Below are 26,964 nucleotides of genomic sequence, written 5' to 3'. Positions count from 1 at the left end.
GTTGTTGATAAAAAATTCCAGCATTTTGTAAACATCTTCCTCTGTATATTTGGAAGATGATTTGGAATTATTTCTTACAAAGTATGAGGAATCGCTACCAAGAACTATACATTTGTATCTAGGTGTACCATCTGTTTTGGAAAACAAAAATGTATAATGTTTTTAAGTCGGGATTTTAACTGAGTATGGGGAATAGAAGTATACAGTTTTGAAAAATCATAGGTTTTAATGCTATTATATTCAGATAATAGTCTTGAACTGAATGTCTCCAAAAGATCTTTCGAATTTTTTGTATGTATGATTTTAATTACTTTATGTTCTTTGTTGTGCATGACTGTTTTCCATGTCTGGTCTTTGTCCCTGGATTACATTCTTTTGATTACCACTATAACCTTGGTTCCCTTGATTACTCTTTCTAAACCAAAACCCAAATTCACTAGGTACAAATTCTTAGAACTTGATCTTAGAAAGTTCCCAGACTATGAAAACTCCTGGATCCATTTTATAAATATTGGCTTATATAACTTTTATGGTCTGGGAAAAAATAAAAGAACAAAAGGATTATAGGAGTTACAGTTCAGCAGCTAACTTTACCGAAGTTGCAGGGAATATAATTTGTTCACATGAACAGTGAAGAACAACTGATATTATAAGTAATGGATATCTGATGTCATCAAAACAAGATAAATCAAAATATTTTTTTTAATTATCTAGTGGAAACAAGAATTGCAACATATTCTGAAATACTTGATCAAAATTATAAAGACAGTGAAAGAGAAACGACGACACAACAGATTACTGAATGACTGGTACTCTGAGATAATCTTACTAACCTGCATCATAGAAGGACTTGTAATTGAACAAAATTTCTTGCAGTAAATTTGAGTACTTTTAAGGACAGAGAATTACATCATCTTAATAATGTAGCTCCATGCACAATTATGCAACCAACATACTGCAATCATTAGACATATAATAGAAAACAATTATCAAAATATAGTTCTTATAGAGGAGAAAATTACAGTTGTCTTAACACAATGGCTATCATAAATTAGAAAGGAAATTTTTAGTATTAATTCTAATATATGTAAGGTAAAACAAATGGCACCTTTGTAAGAGTCATCAAGTGTGATTAAACTTATTATTGCACAGAATAATGGGTCTGAATTCCAGAATTTAAGAACGAGAGGCTGCACTGACCTTCCCTGAAAAGCCAGAGAGCGCATGCCGGATTCACCTTGTTTTTACTCTTAGGCACAGATCATTTTGATATTTTCCTGGGAAAGAAGGGGGCAGTAGTCTTTTTATAAACATTTTCTGGCCATGATTTTTGTAAAATAAAAATAATTTGGAATTTAGCATCTGAAGTAAATAAAAATCTGGTCAAAATTCTGCCAATGGGAAAAATAGTTTTCCAAATTGATCATTTGGAAATAAATAAGTTTTCCTACATGAAAACCTAGGCCTCCTAAGAAAATTAAATGGTCCATGCCTTATGCTCCTTTTTACATTACAATACGATTTTAAGAAAAAGTAATTTCAAAATCAACCAGCCAAAACCAGTAATGTTGGATTCCAGCAGTGACAACAGATTTATGGTAATTTTATGCAGGTTACAAGGAATTTTTTGCTGATATTTGATGATTTGTCAAAAGAAAAATCATATGATAGTAATAATGGATGTTCAATCTCATTAGCTGTAAACCAGTATAATTACTGTAGCCCAATGTTCTTTTTACCATATGCATAGTGTTGTTACAAGAATCCAATGTCACTTATAAAACAGAGCGGGTAATGCAGATTGCTTGTTCAAGAAAAAGCTTGAAATTTGTTTCACTTTCACCAAAAAGCCATCTTCATTGATTAAGAAACATAAACTAGCCTTATCTTCAAAAAATCAGGCCAAACAAACCAATCTTATCTTCTAAAACTTAGGCCAAACAAACAATCTTATCCTCAAAAACTTAGGCCACACAAACCAACAATATCTTGTGGTAAAGAACTGTGTCTGAAAATGTCATACAAAACAAGGGGAAGTACAGCTAATGTACAAAACCTCAGGTATTGTCGTCACCAAACAAATGTAAACAAAAAACACATACATGCACAGTTTTACAAAAATGTATATAGTCTAAAAATTTTCTAAAATGATGAGAACATAATATTCATTATCAATTCCCTTTATGGGAGAGAATCTTTTATCAAATTAACTCATATACACTCATTTGCTTTTCTTGCTTTATATATGTTATTTTGTTTTTTTTCTGTTCTTTGTTATGTATGTCTGTTTACATGGATTACATACTTTTGATTTCCTCTAGAATCTTGGTTCCCTTGATTACTTTTTCATTCACTGATTACAGCATAAATGCAATACCAAATCTAGCAGCTGCAGTACAAAAAGCATGTCCAAATGTTTAAGCCAATGTACCAAGCATAAGCTGATTTAAGTGAATGTACTCAGTATAGGCAGATTTGAGTTAACGTACCCAGAATAGGCAGATCTAAGTGAATATACCTTGCATAGGCAGATTTAAGTGATTGTACCCAGTGTAGGCAGATTTAAGTGATTATACCCAACATGGGCAGATTTAAATGATTGTAACCAGTATTGGCATATTTAAGTGATTGAACCCAGTATTGGCAGATTTAAGTGATTGTACCAATTGTGTAGGAAAATTTAAGTGACTGTACCTATCATAGGCAGATTTAAATGATTGTACCCAGTATAGGCAGATTTAAGTCAATGAACCCAGTATAGGCAGATTTAAGTGACTGTACCCAACATAGGCAGATATAAGTCAATGTACCCAGTATTGGCAGATTTAAGTGACTGTACCTATCATAGGTAGATTTAAATGATTGTACCCAGTATAGGCAGATTTAAGTGACTGTACCCAACATAGGCAGATATAAGTCAATGTACCCAGTATAGGCAGATTTAAGATAATCCTAACATGACAGTAAATAATATCAAAATGATTATGTTGGATTATCCCTCCTTAAACATCATCAGGTATATCTAAGTTTACAATACTACAGTACATGAGTATGTGTATGCTGCTTTTACTTGTCTCTTGGATCCATATCTTGCCACTGTTGTCAGAAGGATTAAACATGTACCGTACTCAATGTGCGTGTAACAAACACTTTAATTGTTTTTTCATAAAATAAGAAAGAGAAAAGAAAAACATGTTTTGAATAAGAGTAGAAATTAAAAAAATATATTTTCTTCAGTTAAGTTTTGTGAAGATTTATTTGTCAATTTTGAGAGGATATTGCTTTTAAAAACTATTTTTTCTTATTACCTATATATTAATCTACAGTAATTACTCATTATTATCAAAATTTAAAGTGAAAATACAATTAAATTGGTTAACAAGTTAGAGAAATAAAACTTGTTACACAAATAAAACTGGTAAAAAAGGTATGAGGAAGAACAGATTGCTTGAGGAATTGTAGGCTACAAAATAATCCAAGATAATTATATGTGTGGTTTAAAAAAATACAAACAAAATGTATATGTAGACAAAATACAACTCAGCTGTATTCATATGTGATTGCAGAGAACTCATGACATCAGAATATAAGTATATTCTCACTTTTCAGTTTTCAGAAACACTGTAAACATATCAATTTTTGCAGTGTACTAATCTCAGCTATTTTTACGGTGGACTGAAAACCATGAAAAATAGTGCTCACAAAATTAATTTTTTAACACTATGTAACACAAATCATTTTTTTAAACTGCAAATTATATCTGCGAGCATGGTCACTTGACAGAATCTGCGAAAATTAGCAACCACGGAAATTAATACATTTACAATATCACAGCTCTGTGACTTGTATCTATAATAATATCATTCTTGCAATCTAACCAAAATACAACAACATGATATCTATACACCATCAGTACCCAGTAATATTTTACCACTCGTGGGGACATATTACTTTAACAAGGTTTAATATCAATATGCAAAATTTTCCCCCAAATCCAATGAAATTAATAGTGTGTGTTAAAATGTGAAAAAACAACCAATCATTTTGGATCTTTACTTTGGTCTCATTATAACCCCCCTTTTTATAAGCATATCCCCTGCAAGTTGATATGAAATGTTTCCCTACATCATATCTTATCCAAGTATGTATGTACTTTCTGCTTCTTATCAAATATGGTTAAATAATATCTACCAAAGAAATCTTATTTGCACCTGAAATTCTATTAACTTTGTGAAAGACATTATACTTTTAATATCTCACCTCAAAATTGGATACTGCACATTATTCAGGCAACAAATAATTTCAATTTCCTTTTGCAACTCTAAATAATCATTTATGATTTGAATAAAAATGATAAATTCACAACAAGACTTTCAATGTCAAAAACAATTATATCTTTTTAGGAATTTTATTTCTTCAAATTTCCATAATTCACATAAAAGTGGCTCGATGAAGTATCACACGAATAAAAAAAAAATATTTTTCTGAAAATCTATTTGCATGACAAAATTATTTAATCTGCTCAAAATGAGTGTTATTGACGTACATCACAAAGTAATACATATTAAGTGTCAGTCATTGTAAGAATCAGGCAGTGAGTGAAACATGGTATGGAAGAACCCATTATTTTGATAGTGTTATTTGACAAATTGCATCATCAGAATCAAGGAAAACAGACAGGATTTGCTATATCATGCTGGACCATTGAGTTACAATTTCATTGAAATGCATTGGAAATGAATATTTCAAAGGCAGATAACTCAATCAAAAACCTCATTTTTCTAGCATTCTGTTGTAAAAAATCTGAGCAAATTCAGTGATGCAGAAACAAATTAAAGGTCCTTTCAAACAGAGAAAGCATCCATGAGTGAAATTATATAGTCAGATTGGTGGGTTTTTGACATGCATGTTTCTGATTTTTCCCATTTTGCCTGATTCTTACTAATATTTACACTTAAAGAGTTAATTAAAACTTTTATGCAATACTCCATTCTGCAAAAGATTTTATTGCCTGTAAGATTTAAATGTAATATATACACAGCGTAAAATTATGCATAAACAATAATTACATAACAATATATAGGCCAACTCTATAATAATGGTAGTGAGGACAGTCTCTAGTTAGAGGTATACAGTTTTCATTCCAGGATGCGCCATTTACACAATTTACCGTCTAACAGCACTTAAACCTTGTACAATATGCACCCAAGTGGCGCATAGAAGTTTTACTTGAATATATGCAATAAAGCCAAAAAGCAAAATTACCTTACTGTATGAACAAATAACTTCAAAACAAGTACTCATAAAAAGAACATTGATGATTAAAACACCCATAGTAGTTCAATAACAAGATATAATCTGTTCATAAATGATTTTATGACCTCCAGTTTTTTCGAAAATGACCCCTAAATTTGCTACCTTAGGGGCCCTTGACCCCCAATGTTAAACTCAGAAAACTAAACAATGAACATTGGATATACTGAGGACAAGCTCTACTTACAGGTGTACTAAAGAGTCTATTCTGTAGGATATACTGAGGACAATCACTACTGTAGGGTATACTGAGTCTCTACTGTAGAGTATACTGAGGACAGTCTCTAGTGTAGAGTATACTGAGGCCAGTCTCTACTGAAGAGTATACTGAAGCCAGTCCCTTCTTTAGGGTATACTGAGTCTCTACTTAAGGTATACATAGGACAGTCTCTACTGTAGAGTATACTGAGACCATTCTCTACTGTAAGGTATACTGAGGACAGTCTCTACTGTAGAGTATACTGAGACTAGTCTCTATTGTAGAATATATTGAGAACAGTCCGTACTTTAGGGTTTAATTTAAGAAAAGTTGACAGTAAAGTGCAGTAAAAAAGAATGTGCTTTGAATTTTTGAAGGATTTTAGTATATTTCCTTTTTTGCATTCATGATGCGACCTCCAGGGTAACTTACTTAATCTATTTCCATTGAGCCAAACAATGTGTTTTCCACTTTATCTCAACCTTGAAATTCTACAACAGTGTTAACATTACAATAATCAATAAATTGACTCTACAATTAGACTCATCACTAGAATTAGATGTATTGGTGTTACTGAGGGTAATAACTCTGCACATTATAGAAACGGCATGCATTTATCATTTACAAAGATAATAGAACATCTTTTCCACAATAAAAAACAAATCAGCAGTGGTGTTCAAATCATGTTAACTTTCAATATCCTCTTGTCATACTTATTGCTGTAAACCAGGACATTTTTGTGCCACATTTTCAGTTTCTAGGGTGTGAAGTTTTAAAGTTGCAATTGTTCCTCAAATCTTAATAAAATATTTGTTATGCTTAATGTTAGTGTTACAGGTCTTACCATGAAAACTCATGATAATCAAAAACCAAATGAACATTTTTTTCAATTAAAAAGAATGACATCATGATAGTGCCCAATGAAATTATTAGTAAATTTTCATCCCCTCTGACTCCCAAAAAATTGCCAAAAAAAAAAAAAAAAAAAAAAAAAAAATTGGGGTGGGAATTTCAAAATCAGGATTTTATAACATCAGTTTCTTGTATTGATGTACAATAACAAAATTATTTCATTTCTTGCTGACCAAAATAATGTTTCCCCTCTGAAACTGATGTGGTTATAGCTTTTGAACATATCTATACTTCAAACAGCTAAAATTAGGCTAGCAGATATCTGGTAAGAAGTAAGAAAAAAAAAATATATAAATAAAATCCTCCCATCCACCTTATATTGTTTGTGACATTTAACATTTAAGTTAATTGGCCTTGAAACTGCGCTCAAAATTCCCTCTAGTAACTGTAGCCAGCCCTGTCAGAAAGTGGGAATAATGTGAATGATTTTACGCAACATTTGACTAGAATAATGTCAGAGAACTTCGAAAGGACTATCTGCATCTGTTAGTAAGAGAGGAAATGAATGTCTGCTGCTGCTGAGTGGAGCTTGGGTAATTAGGACCACAAAAAAAGCCAATAACAAAACAGACAAATATGCGAAATAATATAAAAACCTGGTGTTATGTAGTTAAAGAAAATATGTTAAAACATCAATTTTTAAATCAACTTCTTTGTTTACAGTGTGCCTCATACAGAAAGGGTAAGATAAAACAATAATGTTATTGGCAACCAATACACATCCTTGAAAAGGTCCTCTTTAAAACTTCAAAGGGAAACAAGGTTATCTTACATAATCTTTTATCCTCATTTGGGCAAAATGTTACAGACATAAAAAGTAAGAACAAATCTTTATGTTAAAATTAATTGTTACTATCATTTCATAGCATTCAATCATTGTTTTACTTGTACTACTTTTGTATGATATAACACATCTAATCGCTTTTTGATTGCCAGAAAATGTGATTTGGAAACATAAAACTGAAATAAAAGGAATGAGTCATAATATTTACTTTGTCCTCTAAGTTGAGAGTGAAATCAATGGAACCTGTTATAAGAAAAAAATGAAGAGAAGCCACATTAGTGACAGAAAGAATAAATATCATACTGCAGGTGAAAGACAACAGTCATTAAATGAGTATCTTTGGATCTAATATAATTTAGATGTCATTATTTAGTTACTACTAATTTAATGCTTACATTAAGACACTTCCAGGTGCACCAGAGGGATCTGTCTAATGACCTAAAGGGTATCCATACAATTACATTCAGTTATTACAAAGGTTTAAGCAATCAACTCTTTGTAAAACATAATCTTTATTAATTACTATACTAAGATAAGTTATTGTCTATATATAAATTTTAGTACCAACAGAAACATTTTAAAGCATTCAAACGAAACTGACAAACTCTTTAACAATAAAGACAGCATTTTAAAGCTCATGTTATATTAGTAATGGAGTTATTCCATACCAAATCAACACCTATTTATGATTTGTGTTGATTATGTTCAAATTAATGATGACATTAGTGCCAGATTCTACATTTATAACATAAACCTGACCATGCAGCAATGACATCAAACCTGACCCTATAACACAGTGTCTGACCATGTGATGATGACATCAAAACTGACCTATAACACAGTGCCTGACCCTGTGGTGATGACATCAAACCTGACCCTATACCTATGGTGATAACATCAAACCTGACCCTATACTAACGGTGATGACATCAAACCTGACCCTATACTTATGGTGATAACATCAAACCTGACCCTATACCAATGGTGATGCCATCAAACCTGACCCTATACCTATGGTGATAACATCAAACCTGACTCTATACCTATGGCGATGACATCAAACCTGACCCTATACCTATGGTGATGACATCAAATCTGACCCTATACCTATGGTAATGACATCAAACCTGACCCTATAACACAGTGCCTGACCATGTGGTGATGACATTAAACCTAATCCTATACCTATGGTGATGACATCAAACCTGACCCTATACCTATGGTGATAACATAAAACCTGACCCTATACCAATGGTGATGACATCAAACCTGACCCTATACCCATGGTGATGACATCAAACCTGACCCAAATACCTATGGTGATGACCTCAAACCTGACCCTATAACAGTGTCTGACCATGTGAATAACATGCTGCATCAAACTCTGCATGATGACATGATAAAGGAAATGTGGTGATTGCTGAATGTTTTACCCCAACAGGGAAGGTGACATATACCTTTCAATCTACTATACAATGTGTCAATTAATGCAAATCTATAGTATAAAACAACTTGTTGCATAAGTAACAACAAAACAAGTAATTCACAACATAAGTCACCAAGAACTCAGTAAAATGTTATAAAAGTGTTAGAAACTAAATATTTTGTCAACATAGACCCATCATAATTCTACAAAGACAGCACTACATTTTAAAGAAACTTGAGCTAATTTCATCATAGACCTGCTTGATTTTACACAGCCTAGGTATGTAGGTCTACTGATAATTTCTTTCACTAATAAAGTTATTTTTTTGCCTGCTCAAACTCATGACATATCTATGGAAAACCTGATATTTTCTTAAATTAATGATATTCTGCATTAAAAAGTATAAAGAATTCATTTTTTCCATTCAACTTGAAAAATAACCAGTTGATTTGTACCTTTAACCTTGAATAAACTTATTATAAAGTAGTTTTGAGGTCTAATTAAAGATGCGCACTACGATTTTTCAACCAATGTATCAATATTAAAGTATAAAAATAACAATCCGACAAATAATTGAATACCTGTTCTGCATAGTTCATCTAGGAAAAAAAATATGTCATTACTATAGAAAAACAATATAGCTGTAAAATTTGACCTTCACACAGTTTTAAATAACCTTTGACAGGAGGAACTGCCTATAAAATATGGCTCATACTCAATGTCATAAATTCTTCAATAGAATAAAATACAAAACCAAGGTGATTGTATTTTTGAAATTTTTCCTAAAACTTAGTAAAGAAAATGTGGAAGAGTAATCAAGGGAACCAAGATTCTAGCAAAAATCATAAGAATGTAATCCAGGGACAAAGTGGAAAAGTGCACAAGACAATGATACACAATAAAATCCCAGCTAAAAGTTACAGGCTTTAACTTAGTCACTCTTCAAACAGACTCGAAATTTATTGCAAGCTCTCAATGGCCCCAAGGGAAATATACAACTAAAAAACATCCATCAAAATTATTAAAAAAGGGAAAATTACCCAGAAATGATGACTGCCACCCATTTGGCATCACTAATGATAAAAAAAACACTTGACTGTAATAGAGCCTAGTTTTAATCTGAATATTTGTTAAAACTGAATTTAAGACACACTGTGAAAGTACAATTTTTCATGGGTTACCAATTTTTGTGGATTTCGTGGGTATCGTAAACCACAAAATTTGATTCCTACTACAAAAAGACTAATGACTTTAGATTGTAAGACAGGATCATTAAAACCACAAATTCAAGAATCCACAAACTTGTGCTTTTCCTGTAAACCACAAAATTTGAAACCCACGAATATAAGTACTTTCACAGGAAGTCCACTTTGAATAGGTTCAACAACTGAACAGCACTAGCTTGTTCGTAGACATTTCCTCTAACAATGCAACTCCACGCAGTGGCAGATGTTCGTTTTGTCTTGCACTAACCGCTGCAGACAGGCCTTTCTCTCCAACAATATCCATTCAAATGTCGGTGAACAATCGGATAATGTCACGTAAAATCATTCACTTTTCCGCAACATTGCAAGATTCTTGTATTTTCTGAGCGGGCTTTAGCTGCAGTGTCCAGAGTAAAATTAGTAAAGTCAGAAAGTGAACTAAAGGCTTTAATTACACATTAATGGTCCTGCTTTAAGGTTAAACCAAATTTTGTTTAAGTTTGCAACAGTTGCATATAGAAATTTAAAAAAATTAAAATCAACCAAAATTTGTTTAACAAATCAATCTCCAGCTCAAATGGTACATGACACCATTTAAAAACTTTCATACTTCTGCCACAGGCAGTTCTACATTTGCCTCTTTGTGAAAATCATAGTGCTCTATGATATAAGTGCATTTTTGTGAAGTTCAATGACAAAATCATATTATGCATTTACATATAAAAGTAAATAAAGAATAAATGAATTTGATGTTTTTTTATTGTAAATATTGCAAAGAATATTGTGATTGGATTAAATCAAGAAGTATTGAAGTTATATTTTCTCTATGCTCTATGGAAATACAAGCATTACAACCCCAACCAGTCACCACAAGAAAAAAATTGATGAACTGAAAATGAAAATAACCTTGAATTTATTGTACTATACAGGTCCTGCGGGAGCAAAGCTCTTTATACAGAAAAACAAGACTAAGATACTGAAAAGAGATTTAAATCCAACATTGGCCTAGCTAAATTAGCTACAGATTTTTTTAATTAGACTGGCATTAGGTAATCTTTTCAACTGAATACCTTGTTAGCTGGTAAAAGCAATTAGTTCCTGTAAAATGGAAGCTAATTTCTTCCCAGGGTATTCAACAAAGTTTCAATGAAGTTTTTGACGTCTTTCCTCAGGTGTATAGTTATATCACCTTAGTACAATCGTGATAGAACTGAATTACAGTGCTTAATCTACCTGGGTGACGTACAGATAAATTCCGTGGTGACGTAGTGACCAAATGACATCTGATTTGATTACTTCATTAAAAGTCTATAAATTGGTCAATTTAAAAGATCATGACGTTGAAAGGGCTGTTCCAAGCAAATTAAAAATAAATTTTTCTACCTACTGGAAAAATAAAAATATAATTATTTACCTCTACCATGGAACACCCTGTTACACCAAATTATCACTTACTTGGTAAATTTATTGTAGCAACCATGATACAGTAAGACCAGTGCATTGACAATGACTAGTTGATAAAATGTCACCCATAACTGACAGGTAATAGAAAATTTGATAGATTTCTCAGATTGCAGATCTGGTGATAACTTTCAGTTCATATTTTCACAAAGGCCATTGATAGAAAATGTACTTTATGTACTAAAGTTTATCATAAAATAGAAACCCAATCTTCATAGAAAGTTGTACAACATATGTACAAGTTCAGGTTTTAGTGGAGTCCAAGTTGCTCATTTGCTTCTGTTACTTTGTATGTATTATTTTAATTACTGAATGTTCTTTGTTGTGTGTGTCTGTTTTCCATGTCTGGTCTTTGTCTCTGGATTACATTCTTTTGATTTCTGCTAGAACCTTGGTTCCCTTGTTTACTCTTTCAATATGTACAGCTCATGTACATTTCAATACCTTGTTTTATAGATTATATATAGGCTTACTGCATTTATATTGGTGAATATTATCCTAAGCAGATATTTCATTGCACAAGCTTGTGAGTGCAATATCATACTTGGCAAGGAATAATATTCACCAATATAAATGTAATACCACTATATCCAGCTCCAGTAGCATAACTTAAGGGCTTCAGCAAAATGAAAGAAGCCTTTTTCAACTAAATGATAAAGGGTTACAGAAAAAAAGAAAGAAGCCCTTTTCAGTTGAATAATAAAGAAAAAAGATAGGATGTATGATGTAGTATGAGACAAGAAAAGGTTTTATTTCATACATGTTACCAAATTTTGAGGGAATCATGCACCATGTAGCATATATATACAGTCACTTTAAACTTTTCATTATTCCATATGATATACACTTAATGAATAGAACTTTCTTTTTATTTTCAATAAAGATACCAAAAGCCTATTTACCAAGATATAATCACATTTTATTTCATTATTCAGTTGACTGAGCACTAAACTTTGACATTTCAATATATTACAGATAGTAATCAGATACACATTGGAGATTTACTTTTAAAAGAGGTGGTCCTGCTATAAAAATAACAAAATAATTCTACACTACCAGCTAAATAAACATAATATTGAAAGTACTATCATGTAAACAATTTATTGACCAAGCTAAACACCTACAATGATCACGATACTGACATTTAACACAAAGCGTTCTGGGAAAAAGATTGTAAAAATCAATTTAAACATGCATGAAAATTAGTTTAATAGCTGATGACATCACAAATAAGCTAAATGATTGAAAAACAAAAACAGTATCATTTGGTATAAAAACTCATGGGTTCTGATTACCAACTCCAAATAATGTAATATTATTGGATGCATTCAATTATTACAATTTAGTTATTTTAGTCAAAAATGTGAATTTATTTTTTCTGTGATATTGAGAAAATAAATCCACCATGAGAGATGTTAATAGTTAACAAACTTTGATGACTTACTAGTTTTATTCTGTTCTTTCTTTTTATCATTATTACAATTTCACTTTTGATGTTGTAATTTTAGACCAATCATTTAATTTTTCATTGCAACAATTTCATAATTCAGAATACATAAAACAAATAAAAGGCAAGAAAGTTCGATCACACCCTTGTAAACTTTCAACAATGATTAAAATGCATCATACACATCTACATATTTAAACTTCACACAAATTTTCATATAAATTTGTCAAACATCTTTTTTTAATTCCAGAAGTTAGTGAAACGTTTTTTGAACTGGACAACCATCTCTTCAGAATATAAAGATGGGCAACTACAGACTTTGACAAGTCTAAAAGCTTTTTTATCAAAAATTAAAAATTCTAACAAAAATTAGTGCAGGGCATTTTTTAGTAATCGAACAATAACATAATAAGACTTGACTTGAGGAAGTAGACATAGGGTAAGGGACATAACTCTTGAAATCAGATATATGTTAGTATCATATTCAATTTCACCAAAGCCTATCAAGCTTTCATTTGAAACAGAATGAATTTATCCAAGTTACTTGCATGAGATTGATGTAAAATGCTGAATACAAGCATTCTAAGGATTTGTATGAGTTATGTCCCTTACCCTAGGTCTACCTCCTTACTTGCTTGCCTAAAAAAATGAAATTGGGTGTCCATAATATTTAACTAAGCTTAACAAAAACACCTTTGGGTCATTCTAACATCACTGGAGGTATAAAGTCTCTTTTTAAGATTTTAAAGATGTCAAAATATCAGCTAAAAATTACAAAAATTTTTGCCTTTCGAAATCATTAATGAGTTGTCTAACAATAATTCTGTATAGCGTATACAGGATACAATTTTTATTTTCCAGTAGGACCATGTTATATGCTCAATCAGCATAATAAACACAACTTTTAAAGTAGCAAACAAGCGAACGCAGGTAACCAATTTTCTGTAATACTATACATATAAGCAGTATCCGAGGAAAAAAAAATTACAAGAAAGTTAGTGACAACAATGACAATAGCTCAAATATAGTCCTGCGGACAGGTATCAAGAAGTGCTTTAGTTTTCGAGTTTAATTGGCCTAGAGGGTATACAGCTGTATAATATATCAATGGAAAGATAAATCAATGTAGTTATTGAATACTCTCTGGAGTGCTTAACAATGTTCGTTTTTGAAAATTTGCAACTTAAAACACAGTTTGTAAAGCCCATGTTGCAGATCAAATAAAAAATGTTGTGTTTATTTTATTTTTTATTCAGTAAAGAATACTTAGATATACATTGTAATATTCTATGGTGTCTTATTATCTCTTTATTTTGAAAATGCACTAAAATGCAACCAATTTTAGGGGCATTTTTGTTCTGTGATTAAATAGTCAACTTTTGATGAAAAAGTTCTTTTTTTTCAATTTTTGAAATTCTATACATTTGATCTCTACATGTTACTTGTCTTCTGATAACTAAATGAATGATTTTACTTAAATTATTTATGAAAGTGTATTTGGGTTGATTGATCTTTGACCCCTCCTCTAATTAATGCAAAATAGCAAAAAACTTAACCACTTTTCAGGTAGAAAAGAATGATATTCAAAAACTACATAGATTTATCTTTCCATTGATATATGATATAGCCGTATACCCTCTAGGCCCATTAAATTTCGAAAAATCCTTAGTCCTCCACAGCACCAATAGACTCCAGGTGAGTTACATGTTCATGCTATTATCAGTTGATGAAGTTAAAGCTGACTAAAATTTGAATTCCAATTTCATGAAGCAAATAGCAGACAGAAATGTATATTTCTCAACAAAAAGTACAAATTTTGCAGACTCAACACCTTTTCTTCAAGATGTAAATCTATCAAAATACTTCTGAAGAAACAACTTTTGTATGATTTTGTTACAATATTCTTTAATGAATAGCTACAAAATTTTTCAAGATTTGACCTAATTTTAAACAACTTTTTGTCACATTTACTTTCGCTCACGAGTCTCAAGTAGCTAATTTACTTTTATAACATATCATAACTTAGACCCTTTAAATAAAACATTTTTTTTAATATGATTTGTATAATGTCAGTTATAAAGTAAGCTGGCAAAAGTTCAAGATTTCTTGGTAACAAAAGCTGACAATCAGTGAAGCTTGACCACCTCCACAACTGGTTGTATTAAATGACCTGAACTGTAGTATCCAGAGCCCCATCATTGAATTTCATAATGTACATAAATGGTTGAATGAGGGTATAGAAGATTTACTTCTAGGTCAGCCTAAACAAGTAAATAGAACTACCAAAATTAGTCAACTTGACCTAGATATTTAATAACAAATCTAGTTTGTCAACTATATTGTCCACATATTATTGTCACATTATCATGTACAAAAACAGTTTTTATCTTAAATTTCTAAAACTTTCTTTCTGGCTAATTCTATAATTTATACAAGGTCCCTGAATACTCCAAAAAACTATCTAATCATTGCTTCAAATCATAAATCACAAAAATAAGTATTCAAAGCTAGTATTACCTGATATATGGTAGCTTCAAAGATAATAAATTAGTTGGTAGTAAATGCATTTATATGACACTTAAGATCAGCACAATTTACACATCAACACTGAACCAAGAGTCCAAGACTCTTAATCAGATTAATTCACACCGACACTGAACCAAGAGTCCAAGACATTAATCAGATTAATTCACACCTACACTGAACCACGAGTCCAAGACATTAATCAGATTAATTCACACCTACACTGAACCAAGAGTCCAAGACATTAATCAGATTAATTCACACTGACACTGAACCAAGAGTCCAAGACTAATCAGATAATTGATTAATTCACAGCATTACGGAGGGAGGGGACTGACATACCTTGATCAACGGAGGGAGGGGACTGACATACCTTGATCAACGTGTTAACAAATTAATGAGTCTATTATTATAAAAATATGGGACACATAGAGATAAATAGATAATACTGAGTTGTATCAATCAGTTCTTGTAGAGTCAAATGTATAAAAGTTGAAGGTCCATACATGTAACTCCTGCAAAAATTATAAAATGTAAATGGTGGTGAGATAGAATAAAGTACATACAATGACTAACAGTCCTACATATCTTTCATATTTGTTGGCAGGATATAATTATACAAAATATTTACTACCAGACAACCCTGGTATTCAACAAGACCATTTTCATTTTGGCAAATATAACAAAAAGCACAAGAAATTAATATGAATTGCTTCAATAAATGCATTTGTGTTATATAAAGGCTTGATCTGTTTTGACTCCAAATAGACATATATACATGCATATGATTTTGAAAACTTACAAATTTGGTCTTCAATTAGTCTGAGTTGCATGTTCAGCAGCATTCTTATCTAATCAAAATTATATTATCATTAAGGTTGCTCCATTTTATGTCCACTTATAGAGGATCTTACAATCTGTTAGAAGTCCCAGCAGGGGTTTCAGAATCTTTTGGATATAATGCTCTAACATATACCAATTTCACATACATTGTACAAGCACTTTTTTAAATCACTTGTCATCATCAGATTGTTAGCCAATAAGTTTTTATCATTCCCTACAAGCATACCAAGTTTCATGATGATAGTACATATCTCCCAAGAAAAACCTAAATTTGAGGCGTGAATATATATGGATGTGAAGACTGCAACTCTCTCACATTTAAGTTGGGGGAGACTCCCAGAAAATTAGTCAAAATAGTAAAAAATTAGAATCTCTTGCATAAAAAAAAGTAAGATTTGTGGGAAGTTTTTAGTTAAAAAACATTATACCTTCAGTGAAAAATACTGAAAAATGAATTTTATCATAAAAAAATTGCTTTTGCTTAAAAATCTCCCACATGTGACAGTGTCCATGGAGGGATCACTCACATGAACTGTTTCCAAGTTCCTAAGTTAAACAGGTGTGATACTGAAAAAGTTTATTTTCAAAACAAGACTGAAATCAAATCAAATCCTAGATTTGAAAATCAAGGGACATAACAAGTAAAAAAATAATAACTCAACAAACTTTAACAATACAAATCACTGTTGAACCATACAGTAAATCACTGAGCTTTAAAAAATGGTGCAAAAATCAAGAAAAAACATTTTACCTTAGGGTTACATCAGGAAACAAGTCATAAATACATCTAAATGTCCTATATTTGGAACCTGAAAAAAAGTATGTATAAACATGTTTTAAATTAGTGTCGAATTCAGGAACAAAGTGAAAATAATCCTTTGAATTGGATAACTCTACCATGACAGGCTGGATTTCCGAGAGCAAGCCAGCTAAGAACATGACTGAAAGCAGCTTTATCTATTGTAAATAACATACAAATGAACCATTCCATGGTATATCATCAAATCTCATCCAACTGCATCTCTTCTTATTTCCCTTGTAGAAGTGCAAGAAATTTTATCTTGACTGCATAACATTTTTGCAATTTACAATTGATAACTTGATACCTAAGTTCAAGTTTAGAGATGTGTTTGAAAGCAGAGTTTGTAATAGATGATAATCATTGAAGGATCACATAACAGTAGGTCATTTTCTGATGATCAGTTTCACTTTTCATTTACAAAAATCAGTTAGAATAAAAATGTAAAAAATAAAATAATTTACATCTGGATACAGTTATTTCAAATAAGGTACTTATAAACTGTGTCAGTGAAGATAGGACTACACTTATCCCAGCTGAAGTTGAAATTAATGCTGAAGACACTGTCCTGATATTGAAATCAATGCTGAAGACACTGCCCTGATATTGAGATCAATTCTTAAGACACTGCCCTGATATTGAAATCAAAGCTGAAGACACTGCCCTGCTATTGAAATCAATGCTGAAGACACTGCCCTGATATTGAGACCAGTGCTGAAGACACTGCCCTGATATTGAGACCAATGCTTAAGACACTTCTTATATAGAAATCAATGCTGAAGACTCCTAATATTGAGATCAATGCTGAAGACACTCAGCCCTATAATGCTGAGGATGCACTATACAGTTACATTCATTTTAACAGTTTTATAATAAAAATTGACCCAGTCTATTTTTGTGCAAGTTAAAGATATAAGTTAAAATTTGGAAGGTTTAGGGGTTAAATGTATACAAAAATTTGTTCAAAGACGGATGTAATAATATATGTGGCCTTACACAAGTGTAATTTAAGTGTATATTAGTTACATTAGATGCCTGTTATATTAGGTTTTCACCTCAGCATCAGTTGGCTGATATTCTATTGTATCTAATATGGCATATACAGAACTAAAATCATGAAAAAAAACAATGAATTGATTATGGTATTTTGCAATAAGTTTTGGGAAAGCAACTCATTTATCGAAAATAGTAAAAATCTGTACTTTTTTCAGTATATTAATTACTATGGCCATAGATTCTGTTGAAAAGCTCAAAAATTAAAATATTAACATATGTCAGCTAGGAAATTTAATAAAAAAAAAATTTGCTTTTTGTCTTAAAACAGCTATACTTTTCAGAAGAGACCTGTTACAGGATGAGACTGACTGGTCCTTTGTTTGGGATGAACACAAATTGGATGATAGAATGAACATGAAATGATGATGAAATGAAAAATTGGAAGGGGCACAAGGATAATAAGGTTGACAAATTTTGATTGCTACTGGAAACAGGGAGAGGTGGGTAAGGTTAGTCAATTTAGCCTCCTGTGGCTGAGCACCAAGGTTCCTATTCCTATCGATTACCACAGCAGGGTTCTTTGACATGCAAGGAACATGGCAACTTTCCCAACACCTTGCACCACTCTAGTTTGTGGTCAGGTTTTCTGTATTATGGCCTGACAACCCCAGTATGTAGCATGCCAGTGATACCATTATGGGATGAGGACACTTGTCCTAACACTGCATGAAAGTTATGGAGTCCTAGTTTAAGGTAACCTGTGACATTCAGATAATACATGTACAAGCAACTGCTGTTTTCAACCTTATGTCAAAACAAATCTATATATAATGTAGAAGCCAGCAACAGGAGTTCAAGATCTGGTCAATCTGAGATAAGGAAAGTATTTAGTTACACAACTTCAAAGACAGAGCTAATTACACCACTTAATCAGCTATATCATATACTCTGAGGTTATCTTGGCTGTTTCTGATTAAAGTGGTCTATCTCGTCAAATCTAAGTATCAAGATTTCAAGTCAATCAAATAAAAGTTTTTCTTTATCATGACATGTCTCTATAGAACAGTCAGAACTGTACTAACTTGGCATTTGTAATTTGAAAATCCATGTTAATTTTGTTTTCTTGGCACTGGATCAACCATCCTAAATTTATTTCTCAAAATAGGACAAATTGCTACAGGAAAGGGGCATGCCATAAATAAGCAAATAAAGTGTTGTTATCAAATATAAAACTCTTGAAAATAAAAAAAAGGTGCATAAAGGACAGCTGACTGTCCATAAAATGACTGAATATACTTATGTCATTACAATACTGAAATAGAATAACCTAACTCAGCAACAAAAGTATGTAATTATTGTTATTAAATCATAAATATAACCCTGTTTAGATTGTGTGATAGGAACTTCATTAAAATTCAATTTACACAGTTTCACATCTGTCAAATATTTCAAATCAGTCAAGGCCATCGAGCATTGCCTCAAGGATGTCTGAATATAGAAGTTACATAAGTGTTCTGATATTACAACATGTGTTTTAGACTACATGTGGTTATTAAATTCTAGGTAACTTTAAATATTTTCATATTCCCTTATCAAACTGAATAGAAATGTTAACAAGTAAAAAGATACAGATTGCTACAGAACATGAATATAGGCTTTGTAATCCTAAAGAATAAAAAGTTCATTTATAAAAGTGTGTATAAAATGTTAGAAAATATTTGTATACTTACAGAGTGAAAGATAATGAAAAATGACTTGTAACTTTCATACATTCAATTATTAACTGACCTAAGCAAAGGCACAAGACATTCTTTTGTTACTTATTAACACATTGATTTCCCATTTTTAATACTGAATGAAAGCTGTACTTTTATCTCAACCTGACAATCATCAGTATGATTACAGTTCATTTAACTTAACAATCACCAGCATGATTACAGTTCATTTGACTTAACAATCACCAGCATGATTACAATTCATTTAACTTAACAATCACCAGCATGACTGCAAATCAACTAACTTGACAATCATCAGCATAAGGACAAATCAACTGACATGGCAATCACCAGCATGAATAGAGATAAATTAACCTGGTAATCATCAGCATTAGTACCGATAAGCTAACCTGACAACAGATTTTTAATATTCTGCACATTGGTGCCTGCATGCAGCAGTCTTAAACTTCATTAATCTATACAGCTTTCAACTTGGAATCACCATTCTAAATAAATTTGCAATGAGCAATAATCCATACAAAATAAAGAGAATATGTAAAGGTAAATGACCCTTGTGATTATAGGGTAAAACAGTAAATATAATTGTATTTTAGTGAGGTTTAAGTCAATCAGAATAAAATACATCTTATGACAGTCTTTTATGAAGAAAGGAAAAATCATATAAAAATAGATATTTTTTTTTTTGGAATTGTGAATCAGTGGTTGACCAGTCAAAGTCTTTTACAGGTAGACAGATATACATGATACTATATACCAACACATGAGATGAAAAGCAATATATATTTGCATTGAACATGAAAATTCTTTCAAAATTCTTTTAATGTTATTTACAGGGGCAGATTCAGGCGAGGTGTGGTGGGCATGCACCCCCCTAAAATTTGCAAAGCATGGGTTGTCAGGGGTAGATTTAGGTGGTTTTAGGTTGAAACTTTTTCTTGCTAATTTTACTACAAAAGATATCTACATAGCACCCACTCAAGAAGAATATTTTAAAAATTTAACCTAAAAAAAACTCCGCTCAGCAAAACTTTAACTGTGCACCCCCCTTAATCTAAAATCTTGGATTTGCCCCTGATTTAGTGTAAAGCTTTGCTTCATAATCACAAAATACCAATTCAAATTATCTATTTTTAACATAATAACTAACAATCATTGGCCAGTTTGTAATAATGTTAAATTTTAATGAAGTGAGTTGATGAGATGATGTTTTGCAATTTTCAACTTTCAGGAAATATTAAACCATTTTCTCAAGACAGATGCTCTTTCTGTAAAAAAATGCCAAAATTGAATAAAGAGTAAAGAACAAATATATCTTAACAATATGTGTTTGAAAATCCCTATGAAATAATAATTTATCAAGGATAACAGTTGACTGATTATTTATTACAGTTTGTTTACGCTGTTTTGAAGTGACCTATATTTTACATTTGGTGGTGATCACAATCACCTGATAAATACAGCAGGTCATTTCAATTCGAACATTTAATGGAAAAACTAACTTTCAGTGAGAAATAAAAATACATCAAACACCTGCACTTTTCTCATGCAAAATTGGGAAATCTCAGGAACCCTTGGGTAAGATGTAATAGTTCTCTCTGACTCAGTGGAGCTTCATTAGATAACAAAAATCTTACCCTCAGGTATGTGATATTTCCCTTCCTTGCTCTCATACTGATGTTAGATTCTTAATTTCGCTATTGGTCCTTTGGAATATTTGGCTGCTTGATATTCAGCATCAGTCATGGTGGAAATTTTAGCCATCATCCATCTAGGACGTCATCAGCTGTAACAGGAGAACAAAGTAAAAACATTCCAACTTTGCTTCCAACTGATCAGGTTTAATCTATATAGACAATGCCACACAATTATGTAATAACCAATCACAATCACCTATTCATATCACATGGTCTATGGCCTGATAGACATTTATATAGTAGGCCTTTTGTTAAAAGTTGATACCAGGTATTTTTACTCTTCTAAGCTCCAGAATTTTCAAATTTTATATATTTTTATAAAAGAAAATGATGAATAGTACCTGAACAAAAGAAAAGTACCAGTATTGCAAAAAAATGATGAAACCCATGATCTAGCAGTCCACACAACATGTAAATAAAATGACCAAAACATAGAGAATATTAAATGAATGTAAAAAATAAAGATCAAAGAGAATGATTTGTTGTTTCTGTATCTGTTTTATAACTAAGAAATTCTTATTTAGGTGTAAATTTTCCTCTGTGACAATGAGCTTAGACCTTAAATATTTAGGTTTAAATTTTCCTCTGCTTAGACCCTACACTTTTCAAAATTAAAGGGTTTTAAATCTTCTTTGTATCTGTATGTAACATATTAAGTCAAAATCATTGAACAATTTTCATTCAACCATTCCTACAAGAGTATAACAGACAAATTATTACTGCAGCTTAACAATATTCATTAACATATCTTGGATAGACAGACAGGAAACCTGGCATACTATTACTTGACAAGGACAAGACAAAAAAACTTAAGATTTAGTATTCAATATTCCCAATTAAAAAAGCAAAAGGTGTTGCATCAAATCTTTCAATGTGAGAGTATAGTTAATCCTTAAGGAAGACATCAATAAAAATGCACTGAGATATATACTTTTTTCATTGGTGATTCAGTTGATGATTTTTAGGACAAGCTTCCTTACAGTTTCCACAATGGAAGTGCATCTAAAAAAGATAATACCATAAAATGTATTAAGGACTGATCATAATGCCAGACTATTGTCATTCTCCAATGGATAGTTCTAACATTGTACTAGTTAACCTGACAATGTCTATCAGACTATGGCTTCCTTGACTAGGTCAAGGAAGTAGACATAGGGTAAGGGACACAACTCTTAAAAATAATTGGAACGTTGTATTCAGCATTTTACATCAGTCTTATGTAAGCATCTAATTAACTTGGATTCATTTTATTCTGCTTCAAATGAAAGCTTGATAGGCTTTGGTGAAACTGAATATAATACAACCATATCACTGATTTCATGAGTTATGTCCCTTACCCTAGGTGTACCTCCTTAAGCTGACCTTTAAACCTTATACATTGGACACATAAAACTCATAAACAGGAAACCTTGGTTCATATTCCAGTTTACCAATACACCTACATCCTAAAGAGAACACTGGATGTGTTCTCAAAACAGGTTTGAATATTCGCCTGCCCTTTAGACAAGACACTTCCATTATGCTATTTTGTTTCCAATGTAAGTAATTTCTGGCCTCTGTATGTCTTGTTTTGTTCTCGCCTTTAGTTTATTTATATGTTACTTGAGTATGTAGGGGCAACTCTTTCACTGTGCCTGAGTATAATGATGATTTGGGGCCAGCGGTAGCCTGTCCTGTGGTGTGAGGGTTTCCTCGTCAGTCATTGAAGACCAAAGGGTAGCCTTGGGCTGACATTTTCATCCAGTGGGGTTGTTGTCTCTTTGACATATTCACCATATCTATTCTTGTTATTTTAGTTTGCTTACATGAATCCTCATTAGCCAGGAAGTCAGGCTGTGCTATGAGATAATGGTCAAGGATTTAGTTGCCTTCCTATACTTTTTAGCTAGAAAATAAAGAAGTGGGAAAATCAACAATAAAAAAGAAAGCATTAGGAAAAAACTGAATGATAGAAGTACAAATGAACAGAAAGCTGCTCCGGTGGTGTAATATCTATTTTGACACATTATTTTGAACATGACTTGATTATGGATCAGATTATTGTTCAGTTATTTTGTTGTTACCCTTATTTTCAACAATCTCTGGTAAAATAAAGCCGTGTCTTTTTCTTATCAGCCATACAGTACACAGATCCATCAATCATTGTAAGATTTCACTATAGGAAGAACAGCCTTGTATTACTTCCTACAACCAACCTCGTTACCAAACATTGTATAAAACACATTCATTATTCAACATTACTTTATATTTGTATTGCTGACTGGGCAATTCAAAACATCCACAGATCAGTTTGAATGTCAATCATGTCTAAAAAGTCAGTTTCACCTCTGTCATTTGTATATGTTCTACATAGATAATGTTGCTTTAAGAAAAAAACTAAATGACAAACAAGAGAAAATTTTAAGACATCCCACCTAATGCCATATGATTAGCATGTCCCTCTTTAGATCATTAGCAGTCTACTGTTAATTACAGACCTCAATAAATATGAAAACATCCTAAATTTTTCATTTTTCAAATTCATGCTTTAAGTTTTTTTTATCATTAATGGACAATAAATCTTAACAAAATCAGCAAAAATTATGAAGCAAATAGGGACTTTCTACATAGCAACTAAAATTTTAAAAATAATTAAAAAAGCACATTTATGTCCCTCTTTTAGCCTTGAATTCCTAGTGGTATTCAATGGGTCTTAGCCACCAACACCCGCTTTTCATGGTATGAAACCTAGATGTGCAATTTCAGAGATCCATACACTTTCACTCAAATAACTCAATAACCATGTTTTTTCCCTCTTAGTCCCCAATTCTTTCATGGATTCATTAATCACCCTCTAAATTAATCTCACTTGCACTTTGCTAGCAAAGAAAGGATTGAGAAAATTTTATAAAAATCCACACACATCACTTTTAAGGTCAAGTTTTTTTTTAAATGCTTGCTTCTGACCCCTTTTTGGCTTCTATTACTTAACAGTAAGGGTTGAGGTTGTATAATAAAAGAAGGGTATCAACAAAATTACTGAAAACTAATCTGCTTAAAAATCAACTAAAGTCAAAAATAAATCTGGCAAAATAGATATTACACCACCCGAGCAGTGGGTACCCCAATGGTCATGACTTGGTAACCATATCATATGTGGATAATACATTATAAAATGTTTATGTAAAGACTGCTACATTAAAATTTTAAGGATGTTAAACTCAATAGACATCTAAAGCCTGTTGAAACAATAATATCTCATACTTGATAGTTTTCCTATATTTTTACATAACAATATATATGTCTGTATTCAAATTGTATTTTTGAGAAACAATACATTCATCTCAAACGTAAGACAACCATATAAAACTGAATCAATACATCTGACTCTTGCAAAGCACCAAATTCTTAAAAGATAATTGGGTTTAAATTGCTTTACTAAGACATTTATGGCACAAAGTGTGATTGAATTATACAAGCTATCAGGTCACTAATACACTTCACAATATAACATCATATATTGTAATTGTACTTAATTTTTGCATGATACTTATTTTCACGAATTTGGCAGTCATGCACAATCTACGAAAATAAGTATGCGAAAAAGAATTTAAACCATTGCCGGTATTTTTTGCACAAAAACTATGATTTCCATGAAAATAAGTACTTGCGAAAATGTTCTAAGACCAATAATAATGAAATTAAGTACAATTATAGTAACTTCTTCAATAAATAACACTATCAGAGCAAAACAATAACACCAATTAGTCAATGCACAGCTGAAGCATCATATAATACATCTAAGTTCCTTACTCTCTACAAAAGCCTTTTATCAAAACCATTAAATATGGTTCTATTCTAAGTTTAAGAATATACTGTACTTCTCTGACAAGTGTAAAGGCTGATAGCATCACGTTAACCACAATATTGGATAACGAAAATAGCTCTTCTCAGGAACGTAATTTCCGGAATCAACCATCTATCTTTGAAATCAAAGTATCCCACAGACCATCAAATCTAGTTAGCAACGGAACACAGATGTCAACTTTACTTGCTCACAATCGTCTTGACAAAGACATGCAATTATTTGCCATTTGTGACTGAAGTTTCATGTAATAATTTTTTTTTTTCTTGAGGAAGACACCAATAGTTTTCCAGACAAAAGTAGGTGCAACAATTTAGTGTTATTTAAGTAGATATAAATCTAAAGCTCCCATACTATTTTACAATTAAATTTTGATAAAGTAATGATAGAATGATAGATGTATACAGACCTGATCTAAAACAATTTTGTATTTTAGTCTTCACTTTAAATGAAGCTAATTCAAGAAAAAGTAACAGAAGATCTGAAAATAGTCTTAATAATCTGAAAAACACATGGAATAATAAGGAAACATTGTCAATTTACTGTGACATGCTGAAGTATAGACTTTACATCCATATTAATTGCAGGCCTGGAAAAAACATGTCTGTTTTTTTTTAGGGCAATCTCGATGTTATTCTAAAACAAGAGACAATAATGAATGGAAATGTAGGGAGGATAAGTTTCGGAAAAGTTGATTAAAAGTTAAAATCAGAAGTAGATTGATCTATGTATCTAATTGGCAAACAATGTCAAAAGATCCTATCATTCTCATTTAGTTACAAATATCAGAGGTAAAAGATACCAAAGTCCCAAAACATGGCCTAAACATGAACACATAAAACAGAGACGATATACATACACAATGTAGTGAACCAAATAAAAAAGATTACACAAAAAAACTGACAATAAGGGAAACAGGAGATAAGGGAAACAAGACATCACACAAAGAACTAAACCACTAGCAGTATGAACTCCCACAAAAAACCAGGAGTGACATCAGGTGCTTTGGAAGGGTAAGCATGTCCTGCTCCGCCAGCGGCTACCACCAAGTTGCAAGTGAGTATGATTGAGTTATAATCTAGCAGCAATAATGCAACTCTGGGACAAGTGTTAAACAAAATCTTTCCTTTTAAAACTGATTCACAAATTGGATTTATTCTCTAGAACTTCAGTGAAAAGGAAATCTTTACTTCACTTATAATCTCTGGGTTTAAACAAAATAATTATAGAAAAAAAATCATTGTCAGATTACTTTAAAAAACTGTATCAAGGCTAATCTCTATAAGAGTTAATAAGTTAGACACTAAAACTTTATAATTATCCTGCAGAGAGAAGAAACTCAGTTTTGTAGACATATGAGTAGGCTGTTTATGGGTGTGTGTAGGTAATCCTTTCATATAACATTTGTCTGGTATAAAAAAAAAGATTGAATTGATAAAAAAAAATGCCTCTCTCTTACAGTGGAAAAGAAACCAAAGTCTGAGTATTAGTAGTTTATTCTAATAAGTGTCTTTGAAAGAAAGCAAATATTCCTTTCTACTATTAATTATATTAAATTTAAATGTTGTCTCTTCGACATAATCACCATATTCATTCTCCTTATATAGTTTATTTAATTCAAGGAAATTAAAACACATTGACACTGACATCTCGATTAGCACTTTAAAAAAATATAATTTTTAAGGACATACAGGGGTGTAACGCCTAGTACAGCAGTACCAATAATTTTCATTTGACAGCATGCAGTACCTAAAATTTCTATAAGTGTACAAAACATGATAT

The 26,964-nt window shown here is 31.6% G+C and overlaps 1 long non-coding RNA gene across 31 annotated transcripts in view; it reads right to left on the bottom strand.

Annotated features, from left to right (window-relative positions):
• Positions 1-26,964, bottom strand: part of LOC148613538 (uncharacterized) — a 70,634-nt gene that overhangs the window by 24,528 nt on the left and 19,142 nt on the right. For 7 of the 31 annotated variants that reach the window (XR_015923392.1, XR_015923393.1, XR_015923399.1 and 4 more), the window contains one exon: positions 16,865-16,922. The exons of 2 other annotated variants lie outside the window; for them this stretch is intronic. This is a non-coding gene — a long non-coding RNA (uncharacterized LOC148613538). Of the gene's footprint in view, positions 1-11,294; positions 11,799-16,072; positions 16,122-16,864; positions 16,923-17,010; positions 17,054-17,088; positions 17,452-21,278; positions 21,501-22,269; positions 22,341-23,143; positions 23,345-26,964 lie in introns of those variants that run through there. 22 more of the 31 variants (XR_015923391.1, XR_015923390.1, XR_015923407.1 and 19 more) reach the window with 13 other exon arrangements.

Source organism: Perna viridis, chromosome 6 (genome assembly GCF_037379345.1).
Source record: "Perna viridis isolate PV_CMFRI_1.1 ecotype Kerala chromosome 6, ASM3737934v1, whole genome shotgun sequence".
Lineage (NCBI taxonomy): Eukaryota > Metazoa > Mollusca > Bivalvia > Mytilida > Mytilidae > Perna > Perna viridis.
This window is presented reverse-complemented; position numbering and strand designations above follow the sequence as displayed.